This window comes from Dipteris shenzhenensis, chromosome 33 (assembly GCF_047967505.1).
Source record: "Dipteris shenzhenensis isolate YYH24624 ecotype China chromosome 33, Dip_SZ_1.0, whole genome shotgun sequence".
Lineage (NCBI taxonomy): Eukaryota > Viridiplantae > Streptophyta > Polypodiopsida > Gleicheniales > Dipteridaceae > Dipteris > Dipteris shenzhenensis.
Window position 1 is genome coordinate 27139895 of NC_141628.1, and position 22566 is coordinate 27162460.

The following is a 22566-nucleotide window of genomic DNA, read 5'->3' on the forward strand; positions in this document are numbered from 1 at the left end:
CAAAGAGGAAGTCCATTGCTCATTCTACCATTGCCTTTTGTAACTCCTGTCGAAGAAGCAAGTGCTATGGTCGACTCCGTGCATGACAGTGAAGTCCATGCACATTTTAGCTCACCATGGCCTTGCTCATTAGGAAGAGGAGAGAGTGGACAAGGCTCGCCAATGTATGGGAGCTTGCACCATGATCTCAGACTTCTATGACTTCGGGGAGGGGGGGGTTGGACAGGGAGCAGTTTGTATGTATGCGCCTTTGCACCAGGGGCATGATCAGCTCAATGCCAACCTTCCTTGCCCAGTGCGTCATGAAGGACACCCCCATCCCAAACCTGTCAGCATACCGTTGAAGCGACAAGTAGGTCGAATGTGTGATCTCCACCTTTGGGGGCAAACGGATCACGGCCACTGCCAATACCTCACTGCCAATCCCTCATGTTGTTGAAAAGCTAAGTTGGTAGATAGCAATATCGTTGTGGTTGAGCCACATGTCAATTTATTGCGGGCCCATCCATTGCTCCATGATGCGATACACGTTGATAGGACAAAACCTGTATCAAGTTTTTGAGCACTGTATAAAGCTGTAGGTAGGCACATAGTTGTACACATCTAGGGTAGGTGTGGGCTTTTGGCCTTCTCAATCTCTCATCATAGAGCTACTTCTCACCTTCATTTCAATTTAGAAAGCTCAGGAATCTACTTTTTGGACTAGAGCAAGAGTGTCCAATGTGTGGTCAAGTGAAATGTTTTTGGGTCATGTAAATCAAGTCATGAAGGGTTTCTTTATTTTATTTTTCTGAGCCAATGTGCACTTGCATGCTACGGGAATTTGATATGTTTTGGTGACCACGTCAAGGGGCTTTTCATTTGTGTGAATGGGGTGGCATGCAAGCTTTAATGTGCATGCTAATGTGTGTGGGAATTGTGTGACTAAAGGTCCAAAATGTGCATTTAATGTGCCTTGGGGGGGATATTTGCATTTTTTAAATGGGAGTGGTAAAATGTCATTGATGAGGTGGCAAATTAGGCTGAGGTGGCTGGACTGATTGGGAAGACATCTTGCTCATGCAAAGGTGGCTACGTAGCAAGGAATGTAGAGCGTTTGGATTGCGATCGATCACGTGTAGAGAAATCTAGAATTTCTGAAGAAAAGAGGAAACAATGCACGTAACTAGCAGTCTCGTAGATGAAAGCGAGAGACTAAGCGCCCATCAAAAAAAGGCCTATATACATGATGGGATGGGGATTTTCGACTGCATGCTTGGCACAAAGGGACTCCGGAGTGCTCCGTTGCTACAGCTACGTGGTGAATTTAGATCGAATGGGAGAGGGGCTATTGCGGACGCTGTTGATTGTCTTCACGTAAGGGAATTTGTGAGCTTGTGTGCGTTGAGAAGACCTTGGCGCTGGAGATCTCCAGAAATAGCGAGCTGTTTGTCGTTGGCTGAGCATGGCTACCACACAGGCAGGACGGTCGTTGTTTGCACGTGAGCTGATGCAGAGAATGCGTGGTCTGGCTGAGATCATATGGAAAGGCTGTTTTTTTTTTCTGATTGAGGAAGCTACCTGGCTGTGCGGGTGACGCTATACATGTGAGCTAAGCTCTCCGTGACAAATGAAGATAGCAGGGCTATTGTTGGAAGTGTCTTCCGTCGGGTTGGTGCATGGTTGGTGATGATTCATGGATTAGGACAGCTTGAGGCATAGCTGTGTATCGTTTTCTGCTAGCTGAAGGACTTTGGGCAACAAAGACTCCTTGAACTCCGTATGCAAAGAGATAGAGGGACCAAGGAATTGCAGGCTAAGGCGCAATGGAACGTGACCTTTCATCGATGATTGTTGTCCTAAGCGAGCTGGATAGTGATAGAGAAGGAGAGGAGGTGGCGCTGTTGTAGCTTTGTGGGAGTTACAAGCTGTTGTCCTTGATGGAAGCTTAGGAGTGTGGGCTGTGGGTTTATAGTATTCTGAGGCTGACTGTTCTCTGAGTTTTGGGGGAAGTTTAGTTCAGTTCTAAGTTTATCTGTTTCGGGCTGTGTAGTCTTTTGCCTCTCTCTGAGTCTGTGTGATCCACGTTCAGTCAGTTTTTGTGGGGGGTTTGTCTCGGTGCCTAATACAAAGATACCTGCTCTGGAACCTGGTTCATAAGTTCATCATCTACGGGCCCACATTGCAGCTGATCCCTATGAAGTCTCAGCTATTTGACGTGGTGAAGTACATAATTCTTGGTTGTCTTTCCTTTTTTCTCCTTATCAACGTGCTCACTCATCATGCAATCGAACAAAGACGGGTTTACTGTTCATCCGGTTGAGGTCCCTAGAAAGAACGAATACATTGATGGAGCCCCGTTTTAGGGGCAATAAAATTAGCATGGTCATCTTCAGTGTCAAAGGATACATATCAGGAACCTCGAGATAGCTGTGTATCGTTTTCTGCTAGCTGAAGGACTTTGGGCAACAGAGACTCCATGAACTCCATATGCAAAGAGATAGAGGGACCAAGGAATTGCAGGCTAAGGCGCAATGGAACGTGATCTTTCATCGATGATGGTTGTGCTAAGCGAGCTGGGTAGTGATAGAGAAGGAGAGGAGGTGGCAGTGTTGCAGCTTTGTGGGAGTTACAAGCTGTGGTCCTTGATGGAAGCTTAGGAGTGTGGGCTGTGGGTTTATAGTATTTGAGGCTGACTGTTCTCTGAGTTTTGGGGGAAAGTTCAGTTCAGTTCTAAGGTTATCTGTTTTGGGCTGTGTAGTCTTTTGGCTCTCTTTGAGTCTGTGTGATCCATGTTCAGTCAGTTTTTGTGGGGGGTTTGTCTCGGTGCCTAATACAAAGACACTTGCTCTGGAACCTGGTTCATAAGCTCATCATCTACGAGCCCACATTGCAGCCGATCCCTATGAAGTCTCATCTATTTGACGTGGTGAAGTACATAATTCCTTGTTGTCTTTCCTTTTTTTTCCTTATCATCTTTTTGGCGATCCTGCTAGGGACAGGAGGAGTTTGGAATTGAGATTGGGTACTCAAGACAAAATGGCCCAGAAGATTGGCTGGGGAATGTTGCTTAAATTTCTGTGTGGTTAGGGATGGAAACTATGAAGACAAAGCCTCGCATGAGAGTGATTCATTGTGAGTTATGTGGGGAGTGTGGACACAGGAGAGAGATAGATGCCTTGATGTTGAACTTCGGGTGATACGTCTGCGTGCTAAGGTTCAAAAGGCTTTGAAAGTGATTGCTCTTAGGAAGAAGAATGCCAGTCAGATGCAAGGTAAGTTTTCTTCAGTAGAGTGATTATTTTTGTTTTCTTCTCAGAAGAGGTTGGGTGGTATTTTTGGTTGGGAGTGTGTTTGAGATAAGTTAGTCAAGAGGAGATATGGCTCATGAATTTCCTCGATTTCATAGGTTGCCCAATGAAGACCCAGAGAGGTTTTTAGAGTGCTTGGAGTTCACAGCTCTTATTAAAGACATGAATGCTCTAGAAGTCCTTCTTCAGATTCTATCCTTTTGTCTGTTGGGAGAAGCGAGAACTTGGCTGCAGACTTTCTTTGCAAGGATGCGTGATGATCAGGGTGTTCACAGAAACCCAACTTATCCAGAGGTGAGGACAGCTTTCTTGGACAGGTTTATGTGTGTTAGAGATCCTGATGGCATTTGGAGAGAGCTATGTTTATTGCAGCAATAGCGGACTCAGTTAGTGGATGAGTATGTCGGTAAGTTCACTGTGTTGTGGAATAAATGACAGGTGGCCTTATTACCTGAAGTTCCTCCTAGAGTCATAAAAAAGGATAGATTTGTTGTTGGTATGAAGCCGGAGATTAGGATAAAGATTGAATGTAAAGAGCTGGTCACTTATGAGGATGCTCTCAGGGTAGCAAAAGAGAAGGAGAGGAAGTACATAAGATTGTCACAAATGATGCAGGAGATGCCAATGGTTCAGCATGTGCCTGATATTATCTCTCATGTGAAGCTAGAAATACAGAAAGCCTGAAGTCAGGAAGGAGGAGAATATAAAAGAAGAAATTTATGAAATGTCGGAGCTTATGAAGAGTTGGAGTTTGAATTTGATGAACGGTAGGGGAAGAGGTAGATCATCGGGTGGTTATGGTAGAGGCAGCGTGCCTTCTTCAAATAATTCAGGCCCGTGGTAAGCAGGACGAGGTCAAGGGTCATTTGCATCTTGCGTGTAATTGTGGAGAGTGGGGACATTATAGCACACACTGTGATAATCCTCCTCGTGTTGGAGGTGATGTTTATCCATTGCCAACAGGGTTAAATAATAGGGTGAATGATCATAGTGTAGAAGTAAAAGATGCAGGTCAGCCTAGTATCTCTGGAATCCATAAAGCCACTACAGAAGAGAAAGGGAAAGGTAAGGTAGTTACATTTGGCTTCAACGTTGGAGTTGGAGGAAGTTAAAGATGTCATGTCATTAGGGAAGAGAGATAGAGAAGAGGAGGTTGGTCCGAGTGCAAAGAAGGGGAAGCAGTCTGAGGAGATGATGACCTACCAAAAGAAGAAGAGTAGGAAGCCCAGAAGGAAGTACAGAACTGCAAATTATTCCATGGGGAAGGAGCAGGAAGATTATGATTTGGTGGAAGATGTTTCAGCGAGGAAACCGGACATTACATTTGCCCAAATGATTGGTCTATGCCCAAAGCTTAAAAAAGAATGGAGGCGAGCTGTAAATCCATCAAAGAAGAACTCTCATAAAGGTACAATTAAGCTGATGTCTGTCTCAGAGTTGCCAGATCTTTTACCTGCTGTAGAAGCCTGGCATAAAGGAAAGGGCTTTGGAGAGGCCTATATAGATGGGGGTGCACATATTTGTGTGATTACCCAGGCTTGTGTAGAGATATTAGGACTGAAGATATCCCGCTCCTCTAGTTATCGCATCAAAATGGCAAACCACTCCAAGGTGAAGACTTTAGGGATAGTACCTGGCCTGGAGGTTGAGGCATTCAGTGTTTCATGTCGAGTGGATTGTCATGTGATGCCTGCGGGGTTGGGAGCCTATCCTTTGATTCTTGGAAGGCCGTGGTTGAGGAAGGTAGGTGCAATTCAGAATTGGCAGAAAGGAATCTTTTGTGTACATATGAATGGGAAGAAATTGAATTTCGATATGGTAAGCATGGCTGAAGTTTCAGATTCAGCAAGTGAAGAGGAAGAGAGAAGTGAAACCAGTAGTGAGGATGAGAGCTCGGTGACTTCAGAAAGTGATGAAGGAACAATAGCATGGGTGGATTTGGTAGATGAGGATTCACAGGTAGATTTTGTGGGGTCAGCAGGGTTCAGTGAGAGGGAGGTGGATAGGTTTGAGGTTATCAAGGATTTAATGCAGCCCAAAGTTCTCAAGAATCAACCCAAGTGTTGATTGAGCAATCATTGAATCTTGATCTCAATGTTGAGGAGAAAGAAGAATATTTGAAGATGTTGCAGAAATACCCCAATTTGTTTATCATCTCTTATGAGGAGATTAGGGGATTTAAAGGGAAGCCTCTGAGGATTGAGCTAAAGGTGCTAAACCTGTTTTTCAAAAAATAAGGAGATTAAGTTTTTGGGGATAAAGGCATAATGTGCTATCCCTTGTATAAGTGGTATTTATAATGCCACGTCATCACCTTATCTATTCTTTGTATAAAAGGCAATAACAAAACGTGTGTTCTCTCTTTTGCTCTCTCACCTTTCTCCATCTCCCTCTTGCTTCCGCTCCTTGCTCCCATCAATTGGTATCAGAGGCTCCCTACCCACCAGCTTCTCCTCGTTCCCTAGCCTCCCCTCGCACTGTGTGACCTTTCCATCTCAGGAAGTCACTTGTTCTTGCTGCCCACGCAGTCCAGCCACTCTCCCTCGCTGCCCCCAGCTGTTTTGTGGAGTTTCATCGCGGGAATCGCTTCTATTCTTGTGCTCCTAGTTGGAGACATCTTTTGGGTGAGTGTACTTGCTGTTTTTCAGCATTTTTGACTGGTTTTTGGGCTGTAGCAAGCGAAATACAGCGAGAAAGTGGTCAAGGACACTTTCCAGTTGGAGCTTTTGGTATTGCTACACCTTCTACAGCAGGGCGACTTCTTTTGGATCACATTTGGTCAGATCTGGTGCTGTTTATGCTGGGCGCACAGTTTTCAGCCACACAGGAGCTGAATTTCGTCTGTCATTTTGGGGTTTTTTCTCCAGTTTTTTGCACTAAATCAGGTCGCCTACACCTGTAGAGGAATCGTGCCAAGTTTGGTTGGATTTTGACTGCCCGTTGCGAAGTTCTTGCTGATTTTCAGTTTCCAGCCACAGGGCAAGTTGCAGATCTGTGGATTTCGCACATTCTACGGCTGATTTGACATCATAAAAGTGGTCGCCTACTTGAAGGGACACTGTCTGCCAAGTCTGGTTGAATTTCGCCTTCGTGGTGCTGAGTTATCATCACTTTTAGGGTTCAGCCTGTCAGAAAGTGACACGTGGCAGTGGATAAGGCACAGAAATTTGGGGCTTTTGCAATTTTATGCATTGGAAGGCTTGCTCTTGCACATTGAAGCAAGAAATTTTCAGTTTGGGACACATTGGAAGAGGGAATCTCAAAGAATTGAGAATATTCCTTGAGCTTGATGGTAGAGGTTATGCATTTGTGAAGTAGTGCTTGGAGCACTTGGATGCATTGACATTGTTGCAAAAGTGGTACTGATTTCCTTTATGCTTGGATTGTGCACTTTTGTGGTAGTCAAAGTTTGACTTTTGATCTCAGAAATTGGGGCTTTTGGTGCACAAGTGCTCAGCAATTTTTTGTGACACTGGAATAGTGTCTTGGATGCCAATTTTGGATGCCTTTGCGTTGAGAAAAACAAGAATATTGTTTGCTGCATATTTATGACTGTTTTTACTGTCATTTTGGGACAGTTTTCTCTGAGTTTTGGATGCCTCTATCTCTGTCACAAGTTGGGACAGAATTTTGAGTGAGTTACACTCAGTTTTGCAGGCATATTTCACTCAGTTTTGGAGTCATATTGGTGCAGGAAATTAATTACAGTTTTGGTACTGTTTATGCAATCAAGGTTGGAATATATATTGGCTGCAAGTTCTCTTCAATAGAGGACAGATTTTATAAGCTCTTTTAATTTCCTTTGCTGTTTTTTATTTGCTGAGATATGGCTTCAAGTGGGAGTGAAGGTGGTTCACTTCTTAACATCAAGAAGTTGGAAGGAGTACACAATTTTGCCATTTGGCAAAAGTAGTGCTATAATGTGCTTCTTCAAAAGCATCAAGCCCGTCCTATCAAGGAAAAGGGAGTGAAGCCGGCAAATATATCAAATGATGATTGGGAAAGCGTTGATGAATTGGCACGTTCTACAATCATGCTTTCTATTTCAGATGTGCTTCTATTTAATGTTGAAAATGAGAACACTGCATGGGATATGTGGAAAAGGTTGGAAGATTTGTATGCTCAACAAAGTGCAGCAAGCAAGGTTTATTGGCTCAAGAAGCTCATGGATCTTAGGATGAAGGAGGGCACAATTATGAGTGTGCACCTCAATGAGTTCAACTCTATCATCAAGCAGTTGGCAAATCAAAAATTCAACATTGATGATGAGTTTAAAGCGACATCTTGCTTTGCACTCTTCTTGAGAGTTGGGATATTTTCAGAACAGCTTTGAGCAATTCAAATCCTACTCTTATTTATGCAGATGTTGAGAGTCAGCTTCTCATGGAGGAGATGAACAAGAAGAACAATTCTTCAAGTAAGTCTTCCACTGCTCTTAACACAAGAGGAAGACCTCAGAATAGAGGCAATGACAACGAAAGGAATAGATCCCGCAGTAAGTCACGTCCTAAGAAGGATATTGAATGTTTTCACTGTGGCAAAAAGGGGCACACGAAGAAAGATTGCTTTAAGCTGAAAAGGGAGCAGAAAAAGAGCAACAATAACAATCAGGATGCCAAATATGATAAAGGCAAGCAACAAGTAGAGAGTAGTAATAGTAGTGTGAAGATTGAAGAGGTAAATGCTCATGAGAGTGAGGATGACATTTTGTTTGTTTCATCACTTGATGCACATGCTTTGGTCACATATGAAGACGGTGACATGACCACTTGGATCATTGATTCAGGTGCTTCCTTTCATGTGACACCACACAGGGAGTTGTTTTGCTCATATACTGGTGGTTTACAGGGTGTTGTGCATCTTGGAAACAATTATGCATGCTCTATTGCAGGGATTGGAAATGTGAAACTTGCATTTTCTGATGGCACACATTTTATACTTTATGATGTTAGGTATGTGCCAAAGCTGAAAAAGAACTTGGTTAGTACTGGTCAATTGGATGATCAAGGCTACTATACTGTGTTTGGTAATAGTAGGTGGAAGATAACCAAGGGAGCCAGAGTCATTGCAAAGGGGTACAAGTGTGATACTTTGTATACTTTGCATGTTTCTGATGTAAAGAATCATGTGGTTGCCGTAACTGAGGTGCCAAAGGTTTCATTGTGGCATGGCCGGTTAGGACACATGAGTGTTAAAGGAATGCAAGTACTATCTCAATTGGGTTATTTACCGTCTCTGAAATTTTCAGAATTTAAACATTCTGAGCATTGAATTTTTGGTAAGCATCCACAGTCACCACATAAAGTGACATTGCAACAAAGATTGACACCCTTAGATTTGGTACATAGTGATGTATGTCAAATGCCTCAGTTGTCTATGGGTGGCCATGAATACTTTGTTACATTTATAGATGATGCCACAAGAAAAGTGTGGGTCTATTTCATCAAGAGGAAGGATGAAGTTTTTGGTGCATTTCAAAAGTTTGTTGCCTTGGTTGAAAATTAGACAGGTAAGAAGTTGAAATGCTTACGCTCTGATAATGGAGGAGAATATGTCTTCAAAATATTTCAGGAATTTTGTGACATGAAAGGGATAAAGAGGGAACTCACAAGCCCTCATAATCCTCCACAGAAGTGGTATGGCAAGCCACCTTCATATAAACACTTGAGAGTGTTTGGCTGTGATGGGTATGTGCACGTACGAAAAGAGCAGCGCAACAAACTCCAACCAAAGTCAAATAGATGCATCTTTATTGGATATGGTGACAGTGGTGAAATGGGGTATAGATTGTGGGATCCCATTTGAAGGAAGATTATACGCAGCAATGATGTGATTTTTCATGAGGAAAGCATGAAACTACCAACTAGAAAGAATGCCTTACCATGCAAATGGGTTTATAAGATCAAGATCACTCCTAATGCTGAGAACAAATACAAGGTAAGATTGGTTGCTAAGGGGTTCAAGCAACAGAAGGGCATTGACTTTGATGAAATTTTTTCTCCTGTGGTGAAAATGACAACATTGAGGGCTGTTTTGGCATTGGTTGCACATGAGGATATGAACTTGTGCCAGATGGATGTCAAGACTGCATTTCTCCATGGTGATCTTCATGAGGAGATTTATATGGTACAGTTAGAAGGGTTTGTTAGTGAAGGCAAAGAAAAGTTAGTATGCAAGCTGAAAAAGAGCTTATATGGGTTGAAGCAGGCTCCAAGGGAGTGGTACTTCAAATTTCATACTTTCATGCAATCTTAGGGATTTAGGAGAAGTGATGTTGATCACTGTCTCTATACCAAGAAAGCAAAGGATGGTAGTCTTATTTGGCTCATCATTTATGTTGATGACATGCTTATTGCAGGCAAATCTCGGTATGAGATCGATGCATTGAAGATGGGACTGCATAAGACATTTGATTGAAGGATCTTGGTGATGCAAATCACATTTTAGGGATGCGCATCATACGGGACAGAAATAAGAAATTGCTCTATTTGTCTCAGAAGGAATACCTTGGCAAGGTTTTGTAGCGTTTCAATATGGAGGGAGGAAACATTCTTGGTACTCCATTGCCTCCATATGCGAAACTCAGTCAGCAAGACAGCCCACAGTCAAATGATGAGAGGGCGGAAATGGCCAAGATTCCTTATGCATCCGTGGTTGGTAGTCTCATGTATGCAATGGTGGCTACACGTCCAGATATTGCCTTTGCAGTGGGAGTTGTTAGTAGATACATGGCAACACCTGGCAAGAAGCATTGGGAAGCCGTGAAAGGTATCATGAGATATCTTAAGGGCACAATGCATGTGTGCATTTGCTTTGGGAAGAAAGACTTGGTTCTTCATGGGTTCACAGACTCAGATTTTGCAGGATGTGTAGACCAAAGAAAGTCTACTACAGGATATGTTTTCACCTTAGGTGGTGGTGCTATTTTATGGATCTCTCGGTTGTAGAAATGCATTGCTTTATCTACCACAGAGGCAGAATATGTTGCAGCCATAGAGGCGTGCAAAGAAGCCATATGGTTATCTCGTCTAGTGGGAGATATTGGTTTATCAGGAGAGGTTCCTATTTTGCATTGTGATTTTGCTCTCTCACCTTTCTCCATCTCCCTCTTGCTTCCGCTCCTTGCTCCCATCATAAGCTCGGAACAGAGAGATGTGTTGAAGGAAGAGGTAGATAAGCTTCTTAAGGCAGGAATAATTTATCCTGTAGTTCACTCTAATTAAGTCCTGTGGTCACCACTATTCTCTGCCTTTTCTGGATGATATTCTTGATAAAGTGGCGTGTCATGAAATGTACAGCTTGGGTGATGGATATTCAGGGTACTTCTAGATAGCCATAGCCCAGGAAGATCAAATCAAGACTACCTTCATTATCCCTTGGGGCTGTTTTTGTCATAGGAAAATGCCTTTTGGAGTTACCAACGGCCCCTCGCACTATCAAGAGAATTCATATCTGATTTTATCACCTTTCTTGGGTAAAATTTGTAAAGTGTTTATTGATGACATCTGTGTCTACAGTGGAAGAAGGGAGCACTGTGGCAAGGTGGATCAGGTATTTTATGAGATTGATAATAGTGGTGGTCAATTAAATCCTAAGAAGACTCAGTTAGCTCAGACCAGCATTAAAATATTGGGGCATATTGTATCTGAGAATGGGATTGACCCAGATCGAGGTAAAGTAAAATCTTTGGTTATGCTGTCCTCTCCTGAGAATACCAAGCAGTTGCATATCCTTCTCTAGAAGGTGAAGTATCTGTCGAGATTTATTCATATGTTATCTTAGATTTTGTATCCTCTTGAGCAGGTGGTAAAATCTGAGCCTTTGAAATGGACGACAGAGAGTGGAGGTGTTTGAGGCAGTTAAGGAATCCTTGACTCATATTTCAAGTATAAAGCCACCAGATTATTCGAGGACTGTTTATGTGAATCCGTCTATAGGACCAGATGCTATTGGTGCTATCCTTTTGCAGCAGGAAGAGGGTTTCAGATATATGAGGCCAGTCTATTATGCCAGCTGGGTGAAGAGTGAAGTAGAGAGGAATTATTCAGCAGCTGAATTGGTCCCGGCTAGCCTCTTGTATGCTTGTAGGAGATTCTATTGTCAAGGCCTTTTGTGGTTCTCACCTCATGTTCACTACTGCCTCATATGTTGAATAGTACAAACATCTCGAGGAGCATGATTAAATGGATAGTAGAGTTACAGGAGTACTCTTTTACCTTCTTAGTTGAGAACTCTACCAGAGCTTCCTTGGCAGATCTCCTCACCTATACAGAAGGACCTATTTTAGTTGAAGATGTGGAGAAGAACACTAACATGAATGAATAAAAAGTACTAGAGGATGCATTTGTTTTACACTTTGATGGATCTTACAAAAAAAGTTTAAATAAAGTACATGAGGAATTGTCATTTATGATCCTGGACGAAAGGAGATTCGGAAAATGGGAATTTAGCTCGAAGCCAGCAGTAATAATGAAGCTGAATATGCAGCCCTCTTCGAAGGTTTGAAAGTATGCATTAGTCTGGGTATTAAGAGACTCATGATTAAGGGAGATGCTCTGTTGGTTGTGAAGCAAATTTTAGGTGTCTGGAAGGTTAAGCATGTTCATTTGAAGAGATGGATAAGTGCGGTGAAGAAACTGCTAAATCGATTGGATGCCTGGACACTCGAGCATATTGAAAGAGGTAAGAATGTAAATGCACATGATGCTGCGCAGGAAATTACAGCAGCTTATGTTGATGCAGTAGGAGTGCAGGAGCCTTTATACAAAGGAAGGGAGACATTGGCTTGTGAGGAAGGCTTCTTGTTAACTGGTAAAGTGCCTGAAGAAGTTCCGAAACAAAGAAAATACAAATTTATTAAAAGCTGTACTTCTTATTGTCTGATAGATGATGTTCTTTACATGAGAGGGGCTGATCTGGTGCTCAGAAGAATTCCCTGGCATGAGGAAGTTTTTCATATTCTACAAGCTAATCATGAGGGAGTATCATGGTTGTTAAGACACTCGTGTCTTATGATAAGACGCTTAAGACACTTAAGACACGTGTCTTACCTTAAGACACCTTAAGACACTCTTGTGTTTTTTTTTTTTTTGGGTGGGTGGGGAGTAACAACACACATTGAGTTTGACTTAGCCATGCTATCATTGATGGTGACTTTGGATCTAGCGGTGGCAGTGACCTAATAGATTCAGATTAGGATAAATCTTTAGAGATTTGAGTCTTGAGAGTCGAAAGCTTCCTTTCAATTATATGTATCGAGATGCAGTTTTCATTCATGTCACATGTGACAAGATTCAATTATTAGTTTAAACCTTTAAGTACTCAAAACTTGCGAGCTCTTCAGCCGTGAGTCTTAACTTTAACTTTTAAGACTTGAGTGACAAGTCTTGACTCTTAACTACATTGTACAAGTGCATTGTTTCTTCTTGCATTATTTAAGTGTAGCTTATTGTACTTCTAGAATCTAGCAGCTAGCTATGCTAGCAAGTTGTACATTTGTATACTTATACATATATTAATTAAATATTTATTATTATAACCACAATGACGTGTCTTACGTGTCTTATCTTTAAGACACTTTAGACACTCGTGTCTGAAGCGTGTCTAACGTGTCGTGTCTTAATGTGTCTTACAACCATGGGGAGTATGTGGAGGACATTTTGCTTTCAAAATCATGCTGAGGAAAATACTTACAGAAGGGTATGTGTGGCCATTACTCCAGAGAGACATAAGACATTGGTGCAGGTCATGCCTACAGTGTCAGCAGATGAGTAAGAGAATCTTACATCTAGAACTTCGAAATATCGTGCTTGCTTATAATATTTTTGAGAAATGGGGAATAGATGCCATCGGTCCTCTACCCATGACAACCAGGTGAAATTGTTATGTGCTGACAGCTGTAGATTGTTTGACGAGATGGGCTGAAGCACGAGCAATACGGGCTGTCAATGCGAAATCTGTATGTAGATTTGTGTATGAGGATATCTGCTGTAGATTTGGTGTGCCACTAGAGTTGCTTTTTGATAGAGGTCCAGGTTTCAGGAGTGAACTGATGGATTTATTATGTGGAAAGCTGAAGATTAAACAAAGATATGCAAGTCCCTATTATCTTCAATGTAATGGGATGAATGAAAAATTTAATGGTGTGTACTAATATCATGGGAAAGATCATGAGAACACATGAGAAGGAGTGGAACCTTGCTTTGCACTGGGCTTTATGGGCTTACAGAGTTGCAGTAAAAGAAGGCACCTAGTTTTCACCATTTCATCTTGTTTACGAGAAAGAAGCTCTATTACCCTTGGAAGTAGAAATTCCTGCATTACATATGTTAATGAAGATAAACGAGGATTCAAATTCTACTTTTTAGAACCAGTTTTTGGATTTGCAGGAAGCACAACTAGACAGACAAAAGGTGGTGGAACATTATGCGCTAATTCAAGAGGAGAATCATAAGAGAGCAAACAGGAAATTCAGGGATAAGAATATGGAGGAGGGTGATCTAGTTTTGTGATACAACAGTAGTTTGGATTCTACCTTCAAGAAGAAATTTGTGACCAAATGTGATGGACCTTTTTGTGTGACGAAGAAATTAAAAAATGGCTCATATCAACTTGAGGATTTGGATGGCTAGCAGCATAAGAATAGAGTCAATGGCTTTAGACTAAAGAAATACTTTCATAGGATCATGAGTATAGGCAGTTGTGGACCTACTGTGATGAAACTAGACAAGCCGGAAGATCTCATGGATGAGGATATCTCTGAAGAAATGCAAATCTTATATACCCCTATCTGCAAGACATGAATGTCTCCAGACTTGGGGATGGGCAAAATGATAGGACAAAACATGTATCAAGTTTTTGAGTAGTGTATATAGCTGTACGTAGGCACATAGTTGTACACATCTAGGGTAGGTGTGGGCTTTTGGTATTTGTGGATTTTCTTTCACAAGCATGATGGACTAATGTATAGTTTTTTGAGACAATAAAGTATGTTTTACAGGGACTTTAAGGGAAATGATGAAATGCATTGTGGTTGTACCAGACTTCCAGAGCAAGGGTGTCCAGTGTGTGGTTAAGTGAAATGTTTTTGGGGTCATGTAAATCAAGTCATGAAAGGTTTCTTTATTTTATTTTTCTGAGTCAATGTGCACTTGCATGCTACGGGAATTTGATATGTTTTGGTGCCCACGTCAAGGGGCTTTTCATGTGTGTGTATGGGGGTGCATGCAAGCTTTAATGTGCATGCTAATGTGTGTGGGAATTGTGTGACTAAAGGTCCAAAATGTGCATTTAATGTGCCTTGGGGGGGATATTTGCATTTTTTAAATGGGAGTGGTAAAATGTCACTGATGAGGTGGCAAATTAGGCTGAGGTGGCTGGACTGATTGGGAAGGCATCTTGCTCATGCAAAGGTGGCTACGTAGCAAGGAATGTAGAACGTTTGGATTGCGATCGATCACGTGTAGAGAAATCTGGAATTTCTGAAGAGAAGAGGAAACGATGCACATAACTAGGGGTCTCGTAGATGAAAGCGAGAGACTAAGCGCCCATAAAAAAAAGGCCTATGTACATGATGGGATGGGGATTTCTGACTGCATGCTTGGCACAAAGGGACTCCAAGTTTGGAAAGGATAAACTCGGGGTGCTCCGTTGCTACAGCTACGTGGTGAATTTAGATCGAATGGGAGAGAAGGGCTATTGCGGACGCTGTTGATTGTCTTCACGTAAGGGAATTTGTGAGCTTGTGTGCGTTGAGAAGACCTTGGCGCTGGAGATCTCCAGAAATAGCGAGCTGTTTGTAGTTGGCTGAGCATGGCTACCACACAGGCAGGACAGTTGTTTGCAAAGGCTGTTTTTTTTTTTTTGGATTGAGGAAGCTACCTGGCTGTGCGGGTGACGCTATACATGTGAGCTAAGCTCTCCGTGAGAAATGAAGATAGCAGGGCTATTGCTGGAAGTATCTTCCGTTAGGTTGGTGCATGGTTGGTGATGATTCATGGATTAGGACAGCTTGAGGCATAGCTGTGTATCGTTTTCTGCTAGCTGAAGGACTTTGGGCAACAGAGACTCCTTGAACTCCGTATGCAAAGAGATAGAGGGACCAAGGAATTGCAGGCTAAGGCGCAATGGAACGTGACCTTTCATCGATGATTGTTGTCCTAAGCGAGCTGGATAGTGATAGAGAAGGAGAGGAGTGGCGCTGTTGCAGCTTTGTGGGAGTTACAAGCTGTTGTCCTTGATGGAAGCTTAGGAGTGTGGGCTGTGGGTTTATAGTATTTTGAGGCTGACTGTTCTCTGAGTTTTGGGGGAAGTTTAGTTCAGTTCTAAGTTTATCTGTTTCGGGCTGTGTAGTCTTTTGCCTCTCTCCGAGTCTGTGTGATCCACGTTCAGTCAGTTTTTGTGGGGGGTTTGTCTCGGTGCCTAATACAAAGATACCTGCTCTGGAACCTGGTTCATAAGTTCATCATCTACGAGCCCACATTGCAGCTGATCCCTATGAAGTCTCAGCTATTTGACGTGATGAAGTACATAATTCTTGGTTGTCTTTCCTTTTTTCTCCTTATCAACGTGCTCACTCATCATGCAATCGAACAAAGATGGGTTTACTGTTCATCTGGTTGAGGTCCCTAGAAAGAACGAGTACATTGATGGAGCCCCGTTTTAGGGGTAATAAAATTAGCATGGTCATCTTCAGTGTCAAAGGATACATATCAGGAACCTCGAGATAGTTCCAGGTTCCTAGCCTCCAGAACTTCTTCCGCAAGGGGCAGTAAAATTAGCATGGTCATCTCCAGTGTCAAAGGATACGTATCAGGAACCTCGAGATAGTTCTAGGGTTCTGGCCTTCAGAACTTATTCCGCAAGGGGTGCCTAGGACGCGGTCTCGGACTTAGTGGTTGAAAGAACCGGCTGCCTGTCCTAGATGTGGCAGGGGGGAAGGCGAGTCAAAGAACCTTTCGTTGGGTCCATTGTAAATCCAATGCTCCTATGTTGCGTCGGCAGCTACAATCCGTGGACTCATATCTTGAGGGGCAGGGGAAGTCTGGTAGGTGGGGTAGTTGACACTAGAACCTCAAGGGATTCCGCACCCTGTTGTTGGGCTTGAGAGTGTGTGCCTTGTGCTCCTGTCACTTGTGGATCATCCGGAAGGTTGAAGGCGGCCTCTTCCTCTAGCGTTTGCGGGCGTATGTAGGAGGCGCTCACTGGATGTTCTCTTGGAGCCTGCGAAGCATGTGCAGGTAGCGACTCAGCATGAGTACCCGAGAAAAGGGGGATTTCAGAGGAAATGGACTTCAAAGACAAGTGTCTCACAGCCAAGTGGCCAAACCAAGCAGGTGAAGCTGGTTGAGGGACCAGCAAAGACAAGTACCACCGTTGGGGTGAAAAGAAAAGTAACTCCAATGGCAGCCCGGGCTTGGTCAAAGTCCTCGTTGACCCTTGAGCAAAAAGAGAAAGCTAGAAAAGAAGGATTGTGCTTCGGTTGCCTTCAGCGACATCAATGGAAAGATTGTCCACTAAACAAAGACCGTCGCACGGCCAATATGATAATATTTGAATGCGACACAGAAATGCAGGAGAGTCCCAATGCGGAACATATGCAGATGCAATTGGCGGGACCTTCTCAGAGGTTAGTACCTGTGTTGTTAAGTGTGTCTGTTACTAAGTTAGAAAGCGGTGCACTTGATAACATCCTTTCAAAGCCCGCAGCAACGGGGTATACGGTTTTCGATGAGCTCGAGTCTAGCCAATCATGATGTGATTGTGTTGTTTGACTCAGCGTCAACGCACACTGTAATTAACTCGAAGCTTATTAAGAGACTCAAGTTGAAAACTAGTCCGTCTGACTATGCTTATACGGTCAGGATGGCGGACGGAAGTTCTACTGAAGTATGGGACCAAAGGGTTACCCAGTTGGAACTTCGAATACAGGACTATGTTGAGAAGCTGGACTTTGAATTGACTAGGCTTGCTCACGCAGATATAGCCCTAGGCATGGCTTGGCATTTTTGGAAAAATCCAGCCATTGATTGGAAAAAGCATATTTACTAGTTCAATATGAACAGGGTAGAATATGTTTTGCGAGGTGAGAAGGATTTACTTTGAATGGATCGGAGTTTTATGTGGATGTTGATCATGATGCTCTGAAACTTTTTTGTAAACAGCCTGACTTGAGAGGCCGCCAAGCTAGGTGGGCAGAACTCATGCATGAGTTTAATTTGACGACTCGGTACCGAAGAGGAAAAGATAATAAAGTTGCTGATGCGTTGTCACGCATTATGCATAACATGAGTTTCACGGTGTTAGAGAGTGCTCTAATGGCCGATATTAGAGAAACTCAAAAGGTGGACGAGTTTGTCCAGAGTCTATGGCCTAAGGCTCATATGTTAAAATCTGGGGAAAATGAAAAGGATGACTTGGCATCTACAATGATAGGAAACATTTCTCTACAGGGTTCAATTCGTTTGAGCTGAACTATGGTTATAGGTCAGCGAATCTAACTATAGTTGGAATACCTCAGAAAGTGCCTAGTGCTGCGAACTTTGTGGTTCAGATGCGGGAGATGCTAGCTTTTGCGAGAGCTAACATTCGCTAAGCTATGGATAGAGCTAAGGCGTATGCGGATGAAAACTGTTCCAATAGAGAATTCAAGGAAGGAGAAAAGTTCCTTCGCACTCTAAGTCTTTGACTGCAGGAAAGTGTGCTAAGTTATCACCTCGATATTGTGGGCCATGGTTAATTCTAAAAAGAATAGGCAAGGTAGCCTATAAATTAGAATTACCACCGGGGTGTAAGGTTGTAACATTCCTAAACTAATTCACTTATCTCGTAATTTCTATAATGGGCGATGGCACTAGTTTTTTCCTCCCATCCTTCTCTCGTGGATCGCAATTTGCAATTGATACGTATTTTTGTTTTTCCTCATGCATATCCACAAGACCCACAACTCCCTAGATGGTTCCCTTTGCCACATGTCATCATTTTAGCCCTTTTCACTTGGTGCACCATTTACCTCTCTCTTGGGGCACATTAAAACCATTTGCCCCTTGGCATTATTGCACATTTAGGTGCACCTAGGCCTTAGCACACAGAACCACCTAGTCAATGCCATTTCACCCTCACCTAGGACCTTGGCAGTTACTTCTCTTGACCATTTTATTTACGCACATTAAATATTACAGAAGTTGGTCATCTAAGAGAAAATGCCCACCGATCTTTCCGAGGTCATGCTATCTCGGCTAGAGCATAACATTCCTTTCCTCTTCAAGAATCAGCGTCCTCGATGATGAAATCTGGGAACACTCTCCGTAACTGGTATACGGATTCCCAGGTAGCTTTCGATAGAGGCTGATCATGCCATGCAACCAACACCGTGGGTATCTTCCGATTTCGTATTTGCATTGTTCCTCGGTCCAGGATTCTTGCTGGTTTGCGTCTTGCATTATCCTCTATCTCTTCTGAGAAGGTCCCGCCAATTGCATCTGCATATGTTCTGCATTGGGACTCTCTTGCATTTCCACGTCGCATTCAGATATTATCATATTAGCCGTGCGACGGTCTTTATTCAGTGGACAATCTTTCCACTGATGTCGCTGAAGGCGGCCGAAGCACAATCCTTCTTTTCTAGCTTTCTCTTTTTGTTCAGGGGTCAACGAGGATTTTGACCAAGCCCGAGCTGCCATTGGAGTTATTTTCCTTTTCACCCCAATGGTGGTACTTGTTTTTGCCGGTCCCTCAACCGGCTTCACCTGCTTGGTTTGGCCACTTGGCTGCGAGACACTTGCCTTTGAAGTCCATTTCCTCTGGAATCCCCCTTTTCTCGGGTACTCATACTGAGTCCCTGCCTGCACAAATCCACTAGTACTGCCTCTGGCATTCTCATAGTTCAGGGCTACTGCAATAGATTCATCTAATGTAGTCACATATTTAGCCCGAACTTCCATTTTAATTTTGTCATTCAATCCATAGATATAGTCTTTTAACTGAACCGACATGGGGAGAGGGTCTGTTATTTTCATGACACATTCCCTGAATTTGTCAGTTTACTTTGCCACCGACAGACTCCTCTGACGAAGATTTCTATAAGCATCCCAAGCTCGGGACTCTTCATCAAGTGGAAGAAAGTGTTTCTTAAATTTAGCTTTAAACCCTTCCCAGGTGGTAGGAGCAACTTGATCCTTCTGTTGCTTTATCCACCATCTATCCGCTGCCTCAATAAACAGGTGAGTGGCCTCACAGCTTTTCTTTAGATCAGATCTGATTTCACAAATGGCGAAGGCTTCTTTCCACTTGTGTAACCAAACCTTGATCACATCAGAACTGCGCTCGGTCATCCGACCAGCGTACTTCTCCGGTCTATAGTTAGCAATATTAGGCACCTTGACCCTTGCACGCTCTGATGAATGTATATTGGGCTCTGGCTCTGCTGGAGCTTTGTCCTTATCAAATCTAAATGGTCTAGCCGATAAGGCTTGCACCATCCCTCTAATCTCATTCTGACCAGCATTCACTTGAAGCTGCTGGTTTATAATTTACTGTAAAGCATCTTCTAATACCGAAATCCTATCCACCAGAGTAGGAGTTGTGTGATGTGACATTTGTTGTGTAGACCGTGCTCTAGACTCACTAGGATTCACCCTGGAATCTTGTCCTTCTGCCTCCATAGTTTCAAAAGGGAAAATAGATTTTTTTGTTTCAAATTTCCCTTTTGTTATGCAGGAAAAATCAACGACAGCCTCTGCTGTACAGAACAACTCGACTGCAAACTCGGATTTTGACAAAAAAAAGAAAAAGAATTGCTCCCTGGAATCTCCACGCAATCCGAGTTCATATGCTCCTCTTTCTCAGACGTACAATCTCCCTACAACCACAAGAAAAGAAGTCCCTCCAATCGCTCTATCCGAGAGCAGGTTGTCGTCTTACTGAATCGAACTCCCTTCAACATCTACGGTTCCTGGATCACGCCCGCTTTCGCAGTCAATGTCGATATCAACTGCTTTGCTGCAAGCACCTGACTCGCCATGTCACTACGGCTTCCCAGAGTTGTCAGGAGACTTCCTTCCTGATGCAGGCCCCCCTTCGAAGTCCAGTCCAAATAGGTTGTGCAGGGGCGTTCGAATGCCTCAGAGGCGGTGCTTCTGCAGATCAGCAAGCGAGATGCGACCGGATATGCGGGCTATTGACTGATGTGACGCCTTTACACTACGTAGACTATCATCCCGCTCCACCCGAAGTCACCTACGAACTCTAGTCAAACCGGATTCAAAGAGCCTATGAAATACGTTTCGTGCAGGTACGGATAATTTTCGCGTCGCTCATTCAACTGGGATCGTCCAAACCTACGCAACACATCAGCCAGCCTGTTCTTAGCCACCACGAAGGTTTCCCTCACACCAAATTCAACCGCCACGGAGATCTTCGTCACAGCCAACGATCCTCCCGTCCATTGCACGTCACGAACAGGCGATGCAAATGATAACCCTGCGTCACCTTTGCGCTCCAAGCCTTTCTTCCGTCACCCAGCTCGTCTCTCTTCCCTTGATCTCTTTCCCTTGCCTTGAGCTCTGATACCAATTGTAAGATTCCTAAACTGATTCACTTATCTCGTAATTTCTATCACGGGCAACGGCACTAGTTTTTTTCTCCCAGCCTTCTCTCGTGGATCACAATTTGCAACTGATACGTATTTTTGTTTTTCCTCATGCATATCCACAAGACCCACAACTCCCTAGATGGTTCCCTTTGCCACATGCCATCATTTTAGCCCTTTTCACTTGGTGCACCATTTACCCCTCTCTTGGGGCACATTAAAACCATTTGCCCCTTGGCATTATTGCACATTTAGGTGCACCTAGGCCTTAGCACACAGAACCACCTAGTCAATGCCATTTCACCCTCACCTCAGACCTTGGCAGTTACTTCTCTTGGCCATTTTATTTACGCACATTAAATATTAGAGAAGTCGGTCATCTAAGAGAAAATGCCCACCGATCTTTCCGAGGTCATGCTATCTCGGCTAGAGCATAACAAAGGTGCACCCAGTGTTTCATGTTTCTCGTTTAAAGAAATTTTTGCATCCTGGTGACTCACTAATCGAAGGTGTTGTTTTGTTTCAGGAGATAGAGGATAATGCAAGATGCAAACCAACAAGAATCCTGGACCGAGGAACAATGCAAGTGCACAATCGGAAGATACCCATGGTGTTGGTTGCATGGCATGGTCTACCTCTATCGGAAGCTACGTGGGAATCGATATACCAGCTACGGAGAGTGTTCCCAGATTTCCTCATCGAGGACGCTGATGCTTGAAGAGGGAAGGAATGTTATGCTCTAGCCGAGATAGCATGACCTCGGAAAGATCGGTGGGCATATTTTCTTAGATGACCGACTTTTGTAATATTTTATGTGCGTAAATAAAATGGTCAAGGGAAGGAATTGCCAAGGACTTAGGTGAGGGTGTATTGGCATCGACTAGGTGGTTTTGAGTGCTCAAGCCTAGGTGCACCTAAATGTGTAAAAATGCCAAGGAGCAAATGTTTTAATTGTGCTCCAAGAGAGGGGTAATGGTGCACCAAGCTAAAGGTCTAAAATGATGACATGTGGCAGGGGGAACCATCTATGGAACTGAGGGCTTGTGGATATGCATGAAAAAAAAATTGAATTACGTATCTTTGGTACATGTGATCCATGAGATAGGCTGGGAGGATATTCGTGATGCCTACGCCTGTGAATCTCAGAACATGAATTGACAGAAAGGCTGAGAGATTAGTTAGTGTTTATTTCACTCCCCCTTGGTCTATTGTCTTGAGGTTAATTTCCTCTGGGAGTTCGGGCACTCCATCACTAGTCAGAGTCAGGGGACCCCGTCATTAGCTACAACCGACGCTGCTATGTCTGGTGGGGACTCTAGCACCATGCAAAAGCTTGACCTATGGACGGGAGGATGGCTCTGTACTCTTTCTCGAGCCTCCGAAAGCTCAGCGTCACTAGAAAGCGGGGTACTTGGTGCATTGTGTCTGTTCTCCACTGTGAATCCATTATACCACGGGAAAAAATATACCATGTGCGGGCCGAGGAAGATCGGGCTCTGCTCACCAAGGGTCAGGGTAGTCTCCAGTGAGCGCAACTATAGGAGAAAGACTCCCCTACCATAGATGGTGATGTTCTAAATGTGGTCACCTCCAGTGCTAAGCTCTCTTGGATCAGTCACACACTTGTCGCCTAGTAGGAGTAAGACCCACGATTTGCCTTCCAATGCTTTATCCTGCAGTGATTGAATT

The 22566-nt window shown here is 43.4% G+C and overlaps 1 protein-coding gene across 1 annotated transcript in view; it reads left to right on the forward strand.

Moving 5' to 3' along the window:
• Positions 1-22566, forward strand: part of SCAB1 (plectin-like protein) — an 81539-nt gene that overhangs the window by 19628 nt on the left and 39345 nt on the right. The gene's annotated exons all lie outside the window — the stretch shown is intronic.